Source organism: Heterocephalus glaber, unplaced genomic scaffold (genome assembly GCF_053883595.1).
Source record: "Heterocephalus glaber isolate CG9 unplaced genomic scaffold, H.glaber_assembly_v1.0 deba00000281, whole genome shotgun sequence".
Taxonomy (NCBI): domain Eukaryota; kingdom Metazoa; phylum Chordata; class Mammalia; order Rodentia; family Bathyergidae; genus Heterocephalus; species Heterocephalus glaber.
Window position 1 is genome coordinate 28,973,568 of NW_028258139.1, and position 19,642 is coordinate 28,993,209.

Here is a 19,642-nt window from a genome sequence, read left to right on the forward strand (position 1 = left end):
ATGTTGAACACGAATGGGACAGAAGTGCAAAGCTGACACATGAGAGAGAAAAATCATTGGCCGACACCACAGCCAATGGCCCTTGACATAACTAGGTTGTGATACTTAGCCCAACTTTGAAGCAAACCTGTACACATTTATCCAGTCAGTCCTGTTGGCTTGCAGTCCCAATTAAAGACTGAACATGCAGTAACTAAGACAGAAATCAAAATTACTACTGGAGCTGCCCCGAGGAGACAGGAATGAGCTGGGAGCCTCTGCCTGCTGCTTACTGGGTAAAAGGGGAGACAGAGGGAGCGCCTGGATGCACTGCGGCGGTTACTTATTAACTTTAACAGCTAGCAGAAAGGAGTGTTTCGGTGACAATCATAACAACTAATGTACACTGAACTCTTGCTTTGTGCCTTCCTGGCTTAGTTATTAACTATTCACAATCTTAGGAGATTCCACGATCATCCCACAAGGAAATGTAGACTGAGAGTGATGTTTACCTGGGGAGAGTCACGCAGCTACTAAGCAGTAAATTCAGAATTAGAGCTAAGTCTACTCAACCTTGGAAATGAAGGTCTTAACTCCAGTTCTACATGTACTCTGTATCCCTAAAGAGTGACCGACTAGCACATCTTTCCACTCCTCTCCTCCCCAGAAAACACCAGCAGAATCATGATTTATAAATAATCCAAATATCTTTAGACGTTTCTGACATTTCCTTAGGGGAGCTGCTTTCAGAACATTACAATTTCACTCTTGAAAAGTGCATTAGTCACTATGGGAACAGTTAATTCATTGATAAGAGTGGATATCTTTTATTAATAAGGATACAATAGTGTATGTGATCCAGAATTTGTAGTTCTATATAAAAAGACAACCCAGAGGGGGAAAAAGAATGCATAGCATTACAGTATTACGGCCTCAGCACAGCCCACTGCAGTATGTATGTGCAGGATTTGGCTCCGGGGGGCCCATTTGCCATCTCCCAGGGCCTATTAAGTACAGGTCTCCCCAGACCTCATTTTCCAAACCTGCCACTTGCACAGCGGCAGCAAACTTCCTGCCGAGCACAAAGTGGTCCCCGTCCTCCGCACCCCATTCTCCTGGAGGGCTTTCAAGTGAAGCTGAGGTGACCAAACAGTTACTGGGCCTAATTAGTTCCCCGCCAACCAGTGCACGCCCTCCCCGAATCCCCAGGCCTTCCACACAAAAGCTGCAAATTGCTTTCCAACCTTTGAAGCCTGCCCAGGAAGCCCCAAGGAACAGCTTCCTAGCTGCAGCTTTAGTGCCCAGCACCCTCTGATCAAAAGCCTGGGCAAAGGGCAAGAGAATTGGCCCCCGATGGGCAGCGGCTTTAGAGAGGAGCTAATCGGGGGCAGCTGTGGGGAAGACAAAGGAGGGAAAACCCAGCCTCTGTGTGGGTTTGTCCATCAGAACAGATCAGTACCAAAGCCGAGGCCCTGACCACCCTGTCCTCCTCTTCCTCCTCCTTTGTTTCCTCCTTCTCTTCCACTTCCTAAAGGCCTTGGCTTGGCTTGGCTTGAGAGCTTTCTGCATCAGCGCTGCCCTTTGACTTCCGAACATGCTTTGCCTACATTTTTAAACAGCTGCGCTGGGATTCTGGCTCCATCAGCCCCCGGTGGTGCAACTCCGGGCCGCTTCTCTGACCCTCTAAGCCTCCGATTCCTCATCAGATACCGAGTTTGCATGCTAGCTCTCCTGCTGATATTGGAGGCAGGGAAAGCAGCTTCCCTCTGCCCCCTGCTGCTGTCATACGCCTGCGGAAACACTCAAGCGCGCTACAGCTGCATGGGGATACCTGCGGGTTTGGGGTTCAGGGAAACACACTGGTGGTAAGAGCCCGACCTGAGAGCAGACTGCTGGTGACACCCTCCTTCAGCCTGGGCAGCAGCCTGAGAGCCAGAGATGGCCGATCATGGCGTCTGGCAGTCAGTGGCCCGGGTCACAACTGTAGCGATGGAGTGGTGGCCGGGTGCCCCTGTGGGCCCTGCCTGGCCTAGACAACCCATCCACCACTTCAATGCCGCCCTCCCCCTCCAGGTTGCTGGGCCTCCCTCAGCCCAGCCAGTGCCCAGCAGTTCATTAACCTAGCCTCGCCCTCTCTTTTTCTCCTCCCCCCCCCCCCCCCCTGCCTTTTTCTCTGTCTCTGTTGTCAAAGCCCAGAGCGTGGCTGAGAAGTATCGCTGAAAGATGCCCCGGGTTCAGCTGCTTCTGTCACCTCGCGGCACGGCACACTCTCCTCGTGGTGCCTCTCTGACAACACCCTCGCCTCTTTCACTGAGTCAGAAGCACAGGAATCCTCCCCTCCAATCTACCCCGGATTACAGCGCAGACGTCCAGGGTGCGTGCTCTGGAGCTGGCTGTGACCGTGACTCCGGCCTCACTGAGCTCCAGTCTCCCCATCTGTGAAGTGGATGGTTCTGAGGCTTAGACGAGGAGATGCACAGAAAGCAATTAGTTCCATAACTGACGCATTAAGTCCCCATTAAGCATCAGTTACTACTCCTTATTATTGTGTCCATTCCCTCTCACATATTTTTGCCTTCTTTTGTGTTTCTCTTGGGAAAAATTATGTTCCTCCCTCCTTACAAGATAAACTCCCTTTCTTGTTCCTTGCTAACCTTTTTGGATTATTGCCCATTGATTAGGTCAGCTTTATTCAGTATTAGTGTCTACTCCTCTCCTTCCAACTATTCCTACCCATATGTGTAAATAACTAACACAAGAAAATACAAACAAGAAACACAGGACAATTCTCTTTCTTAATAACTACAGAAGTGCATATCAAAATATTCTGAACTTCTACTTTAGAACTAATAATAATAGAAGCATATCCATTCTTTCATCCATGCTATTTTTCAGATGGCAAAACACCATCAGGAACTTTGAAGGAAAATAGATAAGGTGGTGTGGCTATAACGTGGCATAATCTTTCCAGAAAGCAATTTAGGAGTGGTGGCAGGAGTCATAAAAACTTTTATACTCTTTGAACCACGAATTTACCCCGAGAAATTAAATGTATTATGCACCAATGTGTGAAACTGTCCTACATATTATCACATGAAACTGGGAACCGCCAGTCCTGGGGCTGGAAAAGCAGCTCAGATACTGCACACATGGGGATAGGACATAGGACTTGATGTAGCAATGTTGTTGGAAGAAAGAAGAAGCTATTTGTTGTGCATTGCTGTTTCCGTAACTGCCTTCAAAAACTCCGTGCAGGTCTGAAATGGACCACACAGAAATGCGAGGAAAATAGAATTTAGAATCAAGCAACCATAAAAATAACAAACAATAAAACATTTGTCTTTTAAAGCCATAAAAGAGAAACAGGCAGTGGAATTTTGAAACAGTTAGTGCTACAAATGGGTAAGGGTCCTTTCCTCTTGTTTCATTCACAGCAAATAGAAAATTATTGCAGTGCTCTCAGGAGGCAAGCTAAGGAAGTAGGACAAGAGGCCAAAGCCATGCCCTTTGCCATCAAACACTCAGAGTCCAGACAGCCAGTAAACAGAACATCATCATATGATGTGGCATGGGTGAGCGAAGAGGAAAGCGTGGATGGCTCTGGGAGCACCCAGATGGCTGGGGTGGGAACTGGCCTTCTGGGGGCATTGCCTGTGCTAAGAGGAAAATTACCAAGCAGAAAAGGAGCAGAATAGGAAATTTCAAGCTGAGGGAACAGTGCGGGAAGGCAGATCATCTGTGTAAAGGAGCATGGCTCCTCTGACAAAGACGACACTGGAGAAGAAAGCAGGAGCTGCATCGTGGAGGACGGCCATGTTGTCAGCTGTGAACCATACACAGAAGGTTCTGGAAAGTGCTGAAAGACTTGAAGAAGCTTTAAAGTCATATAATAATTATTATTACAGATGAAGAGATGAGATACTAACACTTAGGTGACTCTTTAATATAAATTGTTTTAAAGAGAGAATAAGTAATCAAAGAAGAAACAATTTATTCTAAAAAATAAAACTTTTTCCCTTATGCCCACCAACATTTCTAAGCCATGTATCTTCTATCTTACAACAATAATATAAGATCAATATCCCATTGCGCTTCTTATTTTATCTACTGCTACCCAGTTTCTCAACCATGTGGCCAATGTCTCCTACTCCCACACTCCTACCCCAGACGTCCCCTGAACCTGCTTCAGTGAGACTTGTGTTCTCGAGATCCTACTATCCTACTTACATCCCTGAGATCTCGCAAGCATCTATGTTCCAAAAAAGTTATTTATCATTGTTACGAAATGGAAGCCATGTCAAGTGCTAGAGATGGAAGGAAATAAAATACTCATGAAAATATCCTCACATCCCAGGAGAGTATGGAATAGGAGAAAGGACAGATACTGCCCATTAATCAGTGGGCTCAAAACTCTCAATGCCACCAGCTCCAGAATGTCAAATCCTCCCTACAAAATGTCTACATAAGATGTCAGATATCTTATTCAGAATCATCACCTCTTTCATTGCCTGCCACTCCTGGTTCTCTGTGTATTTAGGCCAAAAGAGACTTCTCAGATGGGAAACTTAGCCCTTTTAATGATATCCTGTTTTCCCCACCAAAAACAAGGGAAAAGAAAAGTTTCTCACACCAAGAATTTGTAGGTATAGAGGAGAGGGGATCCCAGGCATTCGCGCACAGATGCTGGTGAATTTAAAATGTAGCTGACCCCATCAGCCACTGTGGTCTCAGACGCACTGCTTTCACCTCAGCCTCACTGTTTCTGTCCTTCTCAAACCATTGCTCCTCCTCTCCATATTCTTCTCTCCTTTTGCAAAGCCTTTCAACATTGCATGGCGGCCCTCAAAAATGACGTGCCCTGGAGGTTTCAAACTTGCTTCTGCCATTTGTTCATGCACTGTGAGCAAGGACAGTCACTTTAACCACTCTGCACCTCAGATTCCTCCCACATAAAATAAGGATAATTATCAGGGCAATATTTTAAGGCAATTAATGAGTTTCCCTCTTTTGCATTTTTGTGTACATAATCTATGTAATCAATCTAAATTGCCCATCTGCTTTGTCTGGTGTGGAGGTAAGAAAATTAAGATAGGTCTTCAAGGAAAAAGGGAAGAATTATTATTACTGGGCAGATGATATGTAAAACAGGAATTCACAACCAGAAAATAGTATTGAAATACAGACTTTGTCAAGGAAGAAATTTTTCTAAATTCCTTTATTTCCTTCCTTTAATTTTATCCAGAGGTTGTTCTGGCATCATTGAAATTTTACTTTTGCATGTAGGGGGTCCCAATCTAATAAAAAGAAAAGAAATAGAGAAACCTGTCCATGATATCAGATGAAAGATGGAAGGTAGCAAGAAGGGACAGAGGTCATTCATCAGGAAATCCCTACTAGATGTCTTCAAGCCAAAGTTCCCGAGTAGAGGTGATGTGTTTACTAAATTAAAGATGATTCTCAGAACCAGTGTGGAGCTAGCTGCAGTAATTTGGGAAGAGTCTGTGTATTCCAACTTTGGTAACTGCCAATAGGGTTTTAGAGAAAGAGGTGGAATACACAAATGTTAAGGAAGTTGAAGTCCCAAGACTTGATGAATATCTAAGTATCTCTTCAGTTTACAAGTTCAGTCCTTAATATATGCTGCATTTGTTATTTTTGAGATCATTTTTTCTCAAATTCTTTCCTCAGCTGACTTGTATGCCATTATACTACACTATCTGTCGGCCCCCTCTGCCACGCTAAAGACATAGTGCATTTTTCATAGAATAATGGAAAAGAAATTAATAGAGGTGGAAATGGCCTGCTTTATTTCAGGACTAAGCTAGTGTTTACAGCCAGGTGACAATAAATTTTATAAGATTTTCATTAAGGTAAAAAAGCTGATAACACTCTTTTACCCTGGTAAAATAACTACAGTATTACACAAGCATATTGTACCATACATAACCCATGGCAAGTCAGATGACTTAGAATTGACAATTGACAATTCATCAGGATTTGCTGCAGAGTGTTGCAAGCACATTGCCATTAACAACTATTACCTGACTCTAGCCTGGTAATAAAAGAGGCTATCAACTGTTTTCTGTTTATTACATTAGTCAGCTTAATGATGGTGACAACCCCTGGCCTTTCCACAGAAAGTAAAGCTGTACAAAGCACTTTCTAGAATCTCATGGCATCCCATGATGCATGAGAAAGGCAGTAAGGTGCAATAGGACATGAATTTTACAAAGATACATACCTTCATACAATTCCAATGGGAGAATTGAAATGCAAAGAAGGTAAAGAAACTTGCAGTGTCCATGTAGGAAATAGGTTTTATTTCTCATAATCTGACCCCGCCTATGTCTCCCAAGATTACCCAAAGGCTGCTGACAGGAAGCTCCCTCCGTACCCTCGATGGGAGAGCTCTGTGTGGACAGCCCACTCTCAGGCTCTCCTCAGTCCCCCTTAACCACATGTGGTCTCTGTTGTTTCCAGCTGACCTCCATCCATCTTGGCAGACACATGTATTTGTGAGAACCCTCGTGGTCATGTCACTCAACTCCAACTTGCTTCCGCTATGGAAACAAGGAAGTTAACTAACCTGACCAAGTGAGGAGGACAGGGTACATGGGTCTGGAGACCCCGGAGCGGTGGGCAGAAGCTGCCTGGAACCCACACTGTCTCCCACCTCTGCTCTTCTTGTGCCACCTTTGCTGCCCCCTGGGACACAGCCTAGCAGGAACGCAACCACTGAGTGAGCTGACATTTTTAGCTTATGGATTTGGTCACTAAAATTTGACAAATCTCTTTTGTCCCAATTCTAGTTGCTCCAAGAAAAGAATCCGTTGGCCAGATCAGAGCAGAGTCCATTTCCAGACCAATCAACTGGACCAGAGAAGCTACAGCTAGGTCAAGTTATAGTTTTATAATAATTTCCATGTCAATAATTTAGTCAAAGATATAGGAAATTCGCAGAAAAGGGTATGGACAGAAAAGTTCAGGAGTTGGCCACAAAAAAAGACAAAAACACACAAACACTGTCACATTTGTTTCTTTCTACCGTGTACCTACCTACGACTTGCCCCCAGCTGTAGGGATGTATATTCTTTGTTATCTTTCCTACTCCAAACACAGCTAAACTCTCCTGCTAATTTTCGTAGCACTTTTACAAAGCCTCAGCTTGATCTCTCTGGTGTTGATATATTAATTCTTATCTGTGATTCCTCGGTTGCTGCACCAGGACCATTTGTGATTGTATAGTCAATGGCCATCCTGCACACCCCTCACAGATGGCGCCATCCATCCAGTTAAAGCCCCTAGTCAGGGGTCATAACTACATTTTATCTGCAGTTGATTACAGCATGCCCTAGAGTGATGGCAAAAGGTGTTTTATAAAATACATCTCCATACTCATTCACTTATTCCAGAACATGGAGGTGCTGGACACCAACAACCTCCTGAGGATGAGAAAGGGGCGCAGAGGGGGCCAGGTACCTGGGATGAGTCCTGACCTCTAGCAGGAGAGTCTGGCAGGAGAGGCAGCTTCACACAACGGAAATGGATCCAATGTGTTACAGCTGAAGGCATGTGGGAGCCCTGGCATAGGGGAGCCTGAGCTTATGGAGGAACCAGCTCAGGGGAGCAACTGAAAGGAGAAAATGTCTCCCTACTCACTTTAAAATATGTCCCTCCCATTTTCTCTCTTGTCTCCACATGAGCCTGCCAGAGTCACTAGGCCACAGAATCACTAACCTTAAGAGTAGAAGCAACCTGAGAGGACATTCCACTTATGCTCCTTCCCAGCGTTCCAGTTTCCCCTGCCCACCTGGCTTAGTCTGGCCTCCCAAGACAGACCTCGCAGTCCTCGAGCTTGGATGGTAACTGCTTCGGAAAGTAAAGGGTTTGCCCTAAGACCGACTAGGATTCAAAATTTAACTCTTACTACTGGTATCAGGCAGTGCTCAGCAAGGAAACAGATTTAACATAAGATACATGAATATATAAGGATTGATAAGGTGGGCTTACAATGGCCGACCACAGAGTCAGGTGTGGAAGAGGGCAAGAGGGCTGCCTGGAGCTGGAGATCAGAAAGATCCAGTCAAAGGTGGAAGCCTGGAGCTCACTGCAGAGCCCCGTGCGAGTCCGTATCAGGGGCCAAAGGGTCTGTGCTGGGGGCTGCAGGCCCTGTGCTGGAAGCCAGGAGATGAAGCCCAAGCTGGCGGTGAAGACTGGAGCTCCTCTGAAGATACAGAAGCAGCCTGCCTTCTTCATTTCCCTTTTATTCCATCCAAGCTACAAGCCTATTGGTGGGTGCCAACCACACCCAGAGTGAGGTTTCCATTATCCACACCCAGAACTGTGCTAAACCAATTTAGTGAGCACGCACACTTAATCCATATTCACACAGCCCAGATCCAGCCACCTCTGAAAAGCCCCACCTATGAGCACCTGAGGTTTTAGGGGACATCCAGACACAAGCCACACCTTCCATGATTGTAGACTGACATCTTCACCTCTCTGGTCCTGAGAGTTCTTGCCAGTCATCACATCACCATATTGCCAGGCAGGCTTGTTGTGGATGGTGGCCTGGGCTACTCACCTTCCTGAGCAGCCATTCCTCAGCGGACAAATGGAACTTACAGGAAATTCATTGTTGGGTTAAGTGGAAACCCACTTCTACATTTTGCATGCATTGGTCCTAACTTGGTATTCTGCACAAGACAAAGAAAAAAGAAACGTTTTTATTCTTACCTAGTAGTGCTGCAGACTAGACTATGGTAACACACAAATTCCCTTTTTCCATAGCTGTCCTCTCCCTACAGGGGCCAATTCTCCTGGCTTATTGCAGCCCCCCTAAATCTTTGTATTTTCCAAAGTCAGCCATTTCAGCCCTCAGAGATTCAAAATAGTAGCACTCAACTCACAGTGTCTGCATATTACAATAAACAGGATTTAAATTAAATCTTATATTCCACAATTCCCTTTCAATAGAATCACATAAAATGGAAATGTCAAAAGTTGGAGCGAGTGTAACTGTTTGACAATTGAAGATAGAACCATGAGCCAGAGGAATTCAGACTGGCTCACTGGGTCACACAATAGATGTTTTTGTCGCAAGGGAAGGGGTGTGTGGGTCTCTGCCTCCCCAAATCAAATTCATTGTGTCCTGATAGGATGCCAAAAGGAATCCCATTGACAGATGTAAAATATTCAAACCACCAGCTCTGTAGCTGAATGCCAAGCTATCAGCTCCCTTCCACCCCATCTTTGGTTATGCGAAGCAAATAAAATGAGGTTTCTTTCATAAGAAAGTGGCAGATTTCTTACAGATCCTTATACAAAGCAAGATCATCTGACCAATGGTGGGCAAATGGTCCAATTATTTTCATATATTTACAATTGTACACCAAAACAATATGCAATCTTATATATATAAAGTCAAATTTCACTTTCTGGCTGCATGTCCAATTACGTTTTCTGAGGATGTGAGGGAGAAGATTCAGTTAGCATACCTTAATATCATCTTAAAAATATAAGGAGAAAATAGCAATTTGGAAATGATTGCAGACTTCAAAAATTTTCCATTTCGCCATTTATCTCTCATTGTTTTATATCCCAGGAGGTAAAGTTGTGTATGAGTCTATCGTCATAAGATCTGAGGGAAGAGACCTACAATTTCCAGTTCATTGTATTTTAATGTAGAGGCACAACTTTGGGACTTTTATGTTCCTTTGACATTTCCCTAGGAAAATAATGGAGGAGAAGAACATTTTTCAAAGCTCTTGGGCCAGCTATTCAAAGCCGAAGTGCTAAGCAGGCCCACACATGGGACAAGGTCCCTGTGGCTAAGTGTGACCCTGCTGTTTGTGCCTTTTTTGGAGTCAGCCCATGCAAATGAAATATTCCACAGCCATAGTTAAATGTTGTTTCAAAAGTTCTTTTTGAATGGGTGCAGATATTTGTCATACGAAATGCTGTCAAAAAAGGGGACGGTCTGGAGGTCATCGTGAGTTAGATAGCCCTGGTTTTTGACACAAATCAGACAGAACAGGTCTGCGAGCCTCTGTAAAGCAAAGCAGCTTTAAAGAGCAAGTGGAAGAGAAACTCAACTCATAGATGGGGACAAAGAGTTCAGAGGGGCCTAACTAAAGCTAGGGACTTAGCAGAGCTGGTTAGAACCCAGGTTCCACATCAAGCTACCTGCACAAGTCAGTCTGTCAGGACCTAGGGGCTGCATTTGCATCAGTAAAATGAGATAATAGTAATACCTGGCTCCCTGTATAAAGCATTTAGCACAGGGCCTGGTACGTGGGAAAAGTACAATGTGGTTAGCGGTTAGTACAGTGATAAAAATTAGTACATGTTAGGCTTAGGCAAAGGAGTGCTTTCCTTCTTACTCCCCAAAGGCACTCTGATGCCTACAGGGCATCGCTGCTGGGCAAGGTACACGAAGCCTGGAGCTGAACAGACTTCAGCTTCTGTTTCTCTCTCCCTTTTGGGTGCTTTCCAACCCTCTGCTTCAGTCCCCAATATGGTTGTCCAGGACCCCCAACAAGCTGCAGGGCCTGTGCTTACTGAATTGTCCAGGAGCCTCATGAGTGGACCCCAGCTCCAGGAAGGCAGCCTGGCAAGAAGACTGCTCCCACTGGCCAGAGTGACATTTTATTATAAAAAAAATCTTGCAAGATTTGGACGTGTTGGTTGGTGTTGATTCAAATTGTTCATGTTTAAAAAATACCTTTTGGGTCCCCCACACAACTTAAGGGCAGCTCTTACAGTGAGAAGGTACCCAGAGTTTTGGCTCTGCCTTTTCTATTCCCATTCAGGAAGAGGACTCAAAAGAGCATAGCCAAGAAATTCTAGATGCCCAAGATAGTATCAAAATTATTTCAAGTCTTTTAATTACTTTGAACCAGAAAGCCACTGGAGGGCAGGTTCCTAGGAAGCCAGGGAAACTTCCCTCCCAATCTTCTGCAGCCCATTTCGGCCAGTGCTTCGGAACCTCACCCAGCACCAGAAGATTTCTGATGCCCAGATATGAGTGCTTGTAAAGTTACTACCAGCCAGAGAAATGAAATTTAAATGATGAGTCCACATTTTACCTATCAGGAAAAAAATGTTTTAAATAATACTTCCAGGTTACTAGCCAACACAAAGTAAAAGGCATTTGCTCATATTTGCTGTATACAGAAAAAAGAAAGGCACAATGCACTGGGACAGTAATTCAGTAATATGTGTGGCAAGAACCTGAAATGTTCATCCCTGTTATATCACTCTGGGAATCCAGCCCAAGGAAATGATCATAAATACAGAAAACACTGTCAGCTCTTCTGTCCACAGCAGCTGGCCTCCTCTCCTTTATTTTTTCTCTCTGGCAAGAACTTCTAGAGAACCAAGTAAGACATAATTACATTTTAGGCCATCCCCAGAGGCAGATATAATGGATCTAGTCACATTTTTATTAAAGCTAACAGTTATTGATTCTTTACTAAGTGCCAAGCAATGTGTGAAGTGTCTTATATAGACGAATTTATTTAATATTCACTGCAACACAGACAATTACTGTATCACATAGGGTTCCTTCGATCTCAAGAAACGAAAAACCCAGGACAGACAGCTTAAACAATGAGGAAAGTCATAATAATACAAGAAATCCCAAGGGGGTGACTCCATGCATGATAAACCCAGGGATGGCACTAAGAAAGGGCCAGGAGGTTCCCGCTCCTCTCTACCATCCTCAGGCAGTCACCAGAGGTCCATGCCTCATATCCAGATGCATCTCATACAGATACCTCCACCTGCCACCGTCACTCCTAACTAGTTCCTGCAGCTGGCTTCAAGAAGCACATGGCAAGTGAGGGTAAATGATATAAACAAGTGTGGGGACTGGCCACAAAGTTTCACAGGCCATTCAGATGTTAAGAAGCAAATGAAAATATTACCTATGAGCTCGATACTCTGATGCTCATTCAGCAGAAGAGGCATGTGAGGTGTTAAGGAAGGTTAAGTAACCTGCAAGAGGCCACACAGCCAGGAAGGGGCAGCTAGGATTTGAACCAAGTTTTGTCTCTGAAGCCCACACAGTTCAATTCTGATGCACTAGTTTCCCACATTTGTAAGGTTCTGTGTGGGTCGGTGGTCTCCAGGGAAAGGGAGCCAAAAGTAAGGGTTGGTCACAGGGTCACTGAGGCCGAGCAGTTCTGTGATCCCTGTCTGCACTCTGGGCCAGGAGAGCAGGAGACGCCGCCTGGGTCAGAGCCTGACGGCCCAAGAGAGGAGCCGGTGGTCGGGTGAGAGGCTTGAGATCAGTGCGGTAGAGACAAGCTCTCCTTCCTTGGTCGGGGTTCTGCTCAGGCCCCTACGGTGACTGTCAGTCTCTCCAGAGTGCTGTCCAGACACACTCGGAACAATGCCTACCCCGAGCCCTGGCTCCCCACGGCCCGGCAAGTGCACACAGGATATGAACCCGCACCGTTCTCAGTGATGCAAACCATGTTCTGACTCCTACCATGTGCTGATGTGAGCTTCCATCATGCCAACAAGAATCAGAAGGAGCCATGGGTCGTAGCACTGGGAAAGCACGGGGAAGAAAACTGGGTGGCTTCTTTGCTTTTCATTCAGAGTGCTGCAAAAACTAGGCATAAACTCCCAACTTGCTGATATACTCCTTCGTTTAACAAAGGTGTAATGCCGGGCTGGCCTTCACGAGATGTGGATCCAAGTTCAACTCTAAACCTTGGCTGTGTGAGTTCTTCATAAATAATACAGGGAACTGGGGATATGACCAGGGGTGGAGTGCTTGCCTAGCATGCATGCAGCCTTGACTTCAACCCCTACTACTGCATGACAATAATAGATGGGCTATGAGTGACAGTAGCTGTCAACAGTCCCAGTAGAAACAGAAATAGCAATTTGCCAAAGACATTAATCACAAATGGGTTTTCCTCCCTCTCCTCCACCCCTGACAGCTAACGGGACCCTCTGCACTGTTCATATGCCTCTCCTCACCCTGGCTCTGTTCTGTCTTGGATGCCTGCTTTATGCTGTTTTGTTTTGTTTGTTTGTTTGTTTAGTTGAGTTGGGATTTTTGGTTTTTTATTGTTTGTTTGTTTGGTCAGAACAGGGAAGATGACAGAAAGGAACCAAAGAAACCAGAAAAGAAATAGGAAGGAAAGAAGCCAAAGCCACTCACCGCAGGAGAGACAAAAGGGTCTGAGGGGGGAGGAGTTAAGGGACAGCTTTGGGGGGTCAAAGAGCTGGGGCATAGGAAGGAAGGAGGAGGAGGCTCTGCACTGTGAGATGGTTCTTACCTGCACATGGGAGCCAGCACATGATTGCTAAGTGCTTTTCCAGCATGGCAGCACAGGTAGGGCTGCAGGCTCAGGGTGTAGCAGCAGAGCAGCTCCGTGCTACAGCCAAGTGTTACAGCTCAGTGTCACAGTTAAGTGCCTCAGCTCTGAGGCACAGCTGAGATTTACAGCTCACTATGGCAGCTCTGGAACACAGCTCTTATAATTTGAAGACTCAAGAATCCGATAGTCAGTTGAAGAGGTGGAAGAAAAACCTTTATCACAATGGCGAGCCCCAGCAGCCTCAGAGGAGTCTGGGTCTACCAGAAATGAAAGCCTCCTTATATAGGGATCTACAGGGTAGGCAAGCATGCTCCCTGAAGCAGGGGGGCGGAGTTACAGAACATTCCTGAAACACATGCTGTGTGAGCATACTCGCTGAAGCGGGGCGGGGGGGGGGGGCAGAGTTACAGAACATTCCTGAAGCAGAGGGGTGGAGTTATAGAACATTCCTGAGAGGGGGCAGAGCTTAACAGAACCTTCTTGTGAGGGGGCGGAGCTTAACAGAACACTCCTAAAAGGTCACACAGTTCAGTCACAAACCATTTTGATACATTGGGCAGGAGCCCAGCAAGACAAACTTACATTTCCAAAACAAAAAATTCTATGGGATAGAAATGGAGGCAAGGCCAGGGCCTGTCTTATTGTACAGCACTTCTCTATCAAGAGCACAAAGAGTGCCAGGCATGGGAGCATAGAGTACAGCACTATCAACAGCTGGGATAGTCACTTTCCCTCTCTGGACCTCAGGCCCTTGATTTGCAAAATGAGAGTATTAGAAGCTCCTTCCAGGCTCTCATCTTCTGGACTAACACTCATGCCCATGAAGGGCTCAGCAGGAGTTAAATGATATGCGCAGAAACAAAAAGATCTATAACACACAGTCCTAGCCCCCAGGGTTTGACAGAGGATAGGCCTTCCTGCTATCCTTTTGAACCAAGAAACAGTGAGGACCCAACACAGATAACTCTTTAACACAAAATGGGAGAAAAAGCAGCTTTTAATGATGCCGGGGGCTCAGCGAGTGACTCCTGTCAGTCTCAAGAGCCCCAAATAGAAGTCTGCACCTCCTTGTATACCTCTTTTTACATCTATGAAGCTTAATTCCATTGGAGTTTCCCTGGGAATATAGCAAGCAGGATTTCACAAGCAGAGAGTGGAGAGGGAGAGCAAAGAGCTCTGCAGGACTTTCTGAGTGCATTATGCTCCTTTGGTGACAGATTACAGAAGTTGTCATGGCTACTCAGGTACATTCTACAAAGAGCACAGTTACCTAGTTAACACATAGTTGCCTAATAACTCAGTTAACCCATAGTTGTCCAGTTCCATATGGAGGTGTGTTCTCCTCTCTCACTTTCACACTCATGGCTGTTTTCTGCCTCGGGGCCTTTGCACTTGCCTTCAGAGTGCTCTTCACCTTGACAGGCACAGGAGTCTCTCCCTGGCCTACTCCAGATATTTGCTCCAAGGTCACCTTCTCGGCAAGGTCATACCTTACTTAAAACTGCAGCCCTCTTCCTCCTGGCACTCTGTCTGCTTTCCTTGCTTAATTTTCCACTACACTTGTCATTATCTAATATATTATATATCATATTTATTTAGCTGTCATCTGTTATTCCACATCAGGATTTATGTTCCATTAAGACAGGACATTTTTTCTGGTTTTTTCCTTGCTAAATCCCCACAAGAGCAGTGCCAGGCAGGCAGTAGAGACCTAGCGGCTGACTACTCGTTGAACGAATGAGCTGAACACGACTTTGTCTGGCAGCAGAGCAATCGGCCACACATCATACACATAAGAAGCAGAGGAAAAAGTGCGAAAGGAATTCAGAGAGGGAAGAGAAACGTGCAGCAGGACAGGGGACGTCATGCAGTGTTTCCAGAAAGGACAGGGCCTCCTCGTCCGTGTTCTCTGAGCCATTGGGTAGGGAAGGAATATTAATTCCTCTTCCAGAATTTCTGCCATGGACAATTTTTAGCTATTGGCATGGTGTGGCCTTCAACATGAGCCTCAACTGAGACCAGACCACATGAGTCCCTGAAATAATGAAGGTTACAATTAAGAATATCCTGTATTCTCTGCTATCCACGTCTGTAATGCAGGTCCAGTTCTCAGAAGAAGCCCAGCTCTTCCATTCCCCTACCCAGCATTTCCGGACCCGGGTCGGGTATCCAGGACCTACTTATGCAAATACAAGGACCTTATGGCCATCTCAGAAGCCAATCCCAGGGACCCACAGTATTGACGTTAACTTGGCACTGCTGTTCTCACATGTGAAAGACTTTGGGGTTCTGGAGAAAGTATGTTATTTAGCAGCTGATGTGGCAAAAAAATCAAACTTTTATTCTCTGTGTCTCAAGTTCTTCTCCCAGACCCCTTGCCCTCTCCTCATAATGCACTTGTGGTGCCCCTGCAGTGCTAGTGCCACCTGCTGTCTCTACTGAGGCCTTGTCCGTGCTCACAGATAATGGCCCCCTGGTCACTCAGTGGGTCAGTGCTGGGCATTCCCAGATCTGCCACAACCTCACACACAACCTCTGTCTGTTTGCACCAGTGAAGATCAAACTGAGAAACAAACAGTTCCTGGAAACAAGTGGCCCTGGAGACACCGCATTCCCACTCCCGGGTGGCAAGGTTGACTAGGCCTCTGCCAAGGGTGCTGCTGTGAGGCCCGGGGACTGTACTGGGCACAGTGAACAGCAGAAAGAGCGTCTCTCAAGGTCCCAGAGGTTATCAGGCAGATGGGCAGAGAAGCCAAGGCTGCAGAGAGCCCAGACGAGTGAAGGGCAGAGAAAAGCAGGGATCATGGCATCTGGGGACAGGGACAGGGCAGCTGAGAGCGGGTTCCCACTTTTACTCCCACATTTGCCATGGCGGTGATGGGTTTAGGACCTTGATCCCACGAAGACCTTTGCTTCTCTGCCCAGCAAGTCACTTGACCTCCAAGACTCAGTGTCACCTTCTATAAGACGGGGATATTACTACCTTTGCAGGATTCTTTGGAAATTTTAAGGATTTTATATACACAAAGTGCTCAGAATAATGTGTGATACATAGTACTATATAAGTAATGGTTCCATTACACTCTGATTTACAGAATTGCTCAGCATTACAATGCCTGGCAGAGCAGGGAGACCTAAGGAGAAGTTCCAGGCTGTAGGACCTGTAGAACCTGTAGGACCTGTAGGACCAAGCCCAGGACTTCCACCGTGAGGGACTCATCCACATGAAGCTCAGAAAGGCTGGAGGTCAGGAGAGCTAGGCTCCAGTTCTCCTTAGCCAGTCTCTACTTCCTCTTACCCTGCATGTCCTGGATGTGTATGTGACTTAGTTTCTCCAGGCTAGAGGTAGCAGGGCCCATCACAACAGATGGCACTGTGGTAAAGATCAGATACCGGAGAGAGTGTGAAAGCAATTGGAAAAAATCCTAAAAAGTTATTAAGAATAAAGTGGGTGTTGTTATTGCTGGTAAAATACCACCAAGCCTAATGGTCTCCAAGCTCTCTTCAAGATCTGGCCCCTAGAGCTCGGGGCCATGAGCTCACCCAGCGTCTTGAGCCAGGCCACTTTGTCTCTTCCCTCAGTCTGCTTGAGCTGCTGCAGCAAAGTCTCTTCAACTGAGAAGTTTACAAACATTAAGAATTGGTTGCTCTAAGTCCTGGAAGCTGGGAAGACAAAGGCTCAGCAGGCAGGCTCTGGCCAGGGCTTTTCCACACAGACCGAGACTTCTGCGTTTCCCCCCATAGTGGAAGGGAAGAAGCACGCTCCTCCTCTGCCTCCTATGAGGGCACTGGTTCTGCTCACATGGTTCTACCCTGTAACCTGGTCACTGCCCAAGGCCCCACCTCCTCACATCATGACCATGGGGTAACTTTCCACAGGAACGGGGGGAGGGTGCTGGATGCAAGATTCAGACTTTACCACCCCCTACTTTTACCTGATAGCAAACACAATAGTAATATTTCAGATGTGTGCAGCAAACCTCTTCCTCCAAGAGAGTAAAAGCACTCTATGCAGACCCACCCAGGGCAGTTTACACCAACACTGCACAGCAGACTAAACCAAACATTAAGCCTGGACGAACATTTGCCAGAGAGAATTCTTGTTTCCTACCACTTAAAGGCCCGAGAAAATTGGAAATTGAATAGCAGTGATAGATTAAGGATGTCTACAATGTTCTTCATCCTTACAAAGAAAATGAATTCTAACACGCACTGCAACATGGATGAACCTGAAACACATTAAACTGAGTGAAATAATCCAGCCACAAAATGACAAATACTGTGTGAGTCCATTAAACAAAACATCTAAAATAGATACACAAGAGAGGAAACAGTGACACTTGCCAGGGCCTGAGATCAGAGGGAGTGGGAAGTTACTGTTCAATAGAGAGTCAGTCTGGAAAATGAGGGAAGCTCAAGAGATGTGTGATTCTGATGCTTAGGCAATGATGTCATGTTCTTCAGCCCACCAAACTGGACCCCTACAATGGTGAAAATGGTAATTTTTATGTTATGCTTATTTCATCACAATAAAAGAGGACGGCTGTCAATTCTTTGCTACTCCTCCCATTGAAGTGCAAAGGCAAATTTTCTTCCACTAAAATCAGGCTACGCTTGATGACTTTCTTGGCTAGAAGAAAGTGGGAGAAAGGAAGTTCTGGGTTCCCAAGTAGAGACCATAAGATCTGTAGATTTTGCAAGGGCCTCGTAAAACTCTGCCCTGGGTTCTCAAGGGAAAGGGAGGACTTGTCCCTCTGGTGATATTTGGCATAGACTAAGATATTTTTGCTGTGGGTGGAGTCTAGGGATGCTGACAAACATCCTACATTACACAGATATCCCATTCCCAACAACAATGGTCCAGCCCAACATGTCAAGGGGCCAAGGCTGTGAAATCACCCTGGAGGAAGTCAGCTGTCACGTGAGATCCCATCTACCACGGTCACCATGCACTGAGGAAATAGATGCTGACTCTGGGCTCAGGTCATGTGAAAAGAGAGTATACCTGGATAGCTCCTCCTGGGCCAGCCTGACCAACTCAGACACCAGGCATGGCAGTAAGGATGAAAGTTCCAGTCCCAATAGAAGTGCTAGGAAGAAGGACCAGGAACTGAGGCCCGAATGTGCCTGTCCAGGGGCCCATTCCAGGAGGTGTGGCCAAGACCTAGCACTGTGCCTGCTAAGTCATCCCCACTCACCAGGGAGCTGTGCTTTCCATGTGTTGTCAGAATTCCGAGCCACGACTGCCCCCAATGCAGAAGAGGTGAACTGCTCCCAGCGCCCAGGAGGAGGTTTCCAGGCTGCTGTACCACACACCCCCCAGTGCAGGCACCAGCAGCACAGCCCCTCACTCCATCAAAATGAGAAGACACATAAACAAGTCTCAAAACCAGACTTCCAGATCACCTAAAGCAACCCCAAAGGGAAATGAGATAGAGCACTCTGATACTGAACCACCTGTACTCCCTGAACTGGCAACAAAACAGGATCTGGAAAAAATGAAATCAGAAATAATTTCTCAGATAATAGCAAAGATTGTGCCCATAGTGCAAGACATGATTGATAAATCTAGAGAAGATACAGATAAAAAAAAATAGAGGAACTGAGGAACATGATGGAATCCCAACATAGGAAACAAATGAAATCCAAAAAACAGATACAAACAGATTTCCCAGAGATTAAAAACTCCATTGAAAGTTTACACAGCAGAATGAGCCAATGTGAGGATAGAATTTCAGATATAGAAGATAAGATTGCAATTAGTGACCAGGAAAAGAAAAATTTCTTTAAAATTATAAGGGATCATGAGAAATCAATCCAACAGCTACTAGACAATGCAAAGAAGAATAACATCAAACGAATTGGAGTCAATGAAGAAACAGGAGAGAATGCAGATGACATAAAAAAACTGTTCACAGAAGTGATGGCAGAAAACTTTCCAAAAAGGGGAAAAGAACTTGACATACAGATAAGTGAGGCATATAGGACTCCAACTACCCTTGATCAAAAAAAATCTACACATAGCCATATAATAGTTAGGATTCCAGAAACCCAACAGAAGAACAAAATTCTACAAGCAGTTAGAGAAAAGAAATAAATCACATATGAAGGAAAGCCCATCAGAATCATAGCAGGCTTCTCAGCACAAACTCTCAAGGCAAGAAGAGACTGGAATGATGTATTTCAAGCCCTAAAGGAAAACAGCCTCCAACCCAGATTGATGTACCCTGCAAAACTATCTTTCAAAATTGATGGAGAAATAAGATACTTTTATGACAAAGAGCACCTTAGAAACTTCATGAATATAAAAACTAGCACTGTAAAAA

The 19,642-nt window shown here is 45.5% G+C and overlaps 1 long non-coding RNA gene across 3 annotated transcripts in view; it reads right to left on the reverse strand.

The window, feature by feature from the left end:
* LOC106008792 (uncharacterized) overlaps positions 1-13,551 on the reverse strand; it is a 100,114-nt gene extending 86,563 nt beyond the window's left edge. The window contains exons 1-2 of one of the 3 annotated variants that reach the window (XR_015441527.1): positions 13,275-13,551; positions 8,564-8,675 (exon numbers count right to left, since the gene is read on the reverse strand). This is a non-coding gene — a long non-coding RNA (uncharacterized LOC106008792). Of the gene's footprint in view, positions 1-1,857; positions 2,116-8,563; positions 8,676-13,274 lie in introns of those variants that run through there. The other 2 variants (XR_015441529.1, XR_002392115.2) reach the window with 2 other exon arrangements.
* Between the last annotated feature and the right edge of the window lie 6,091 nt (positions 13,552-19,642).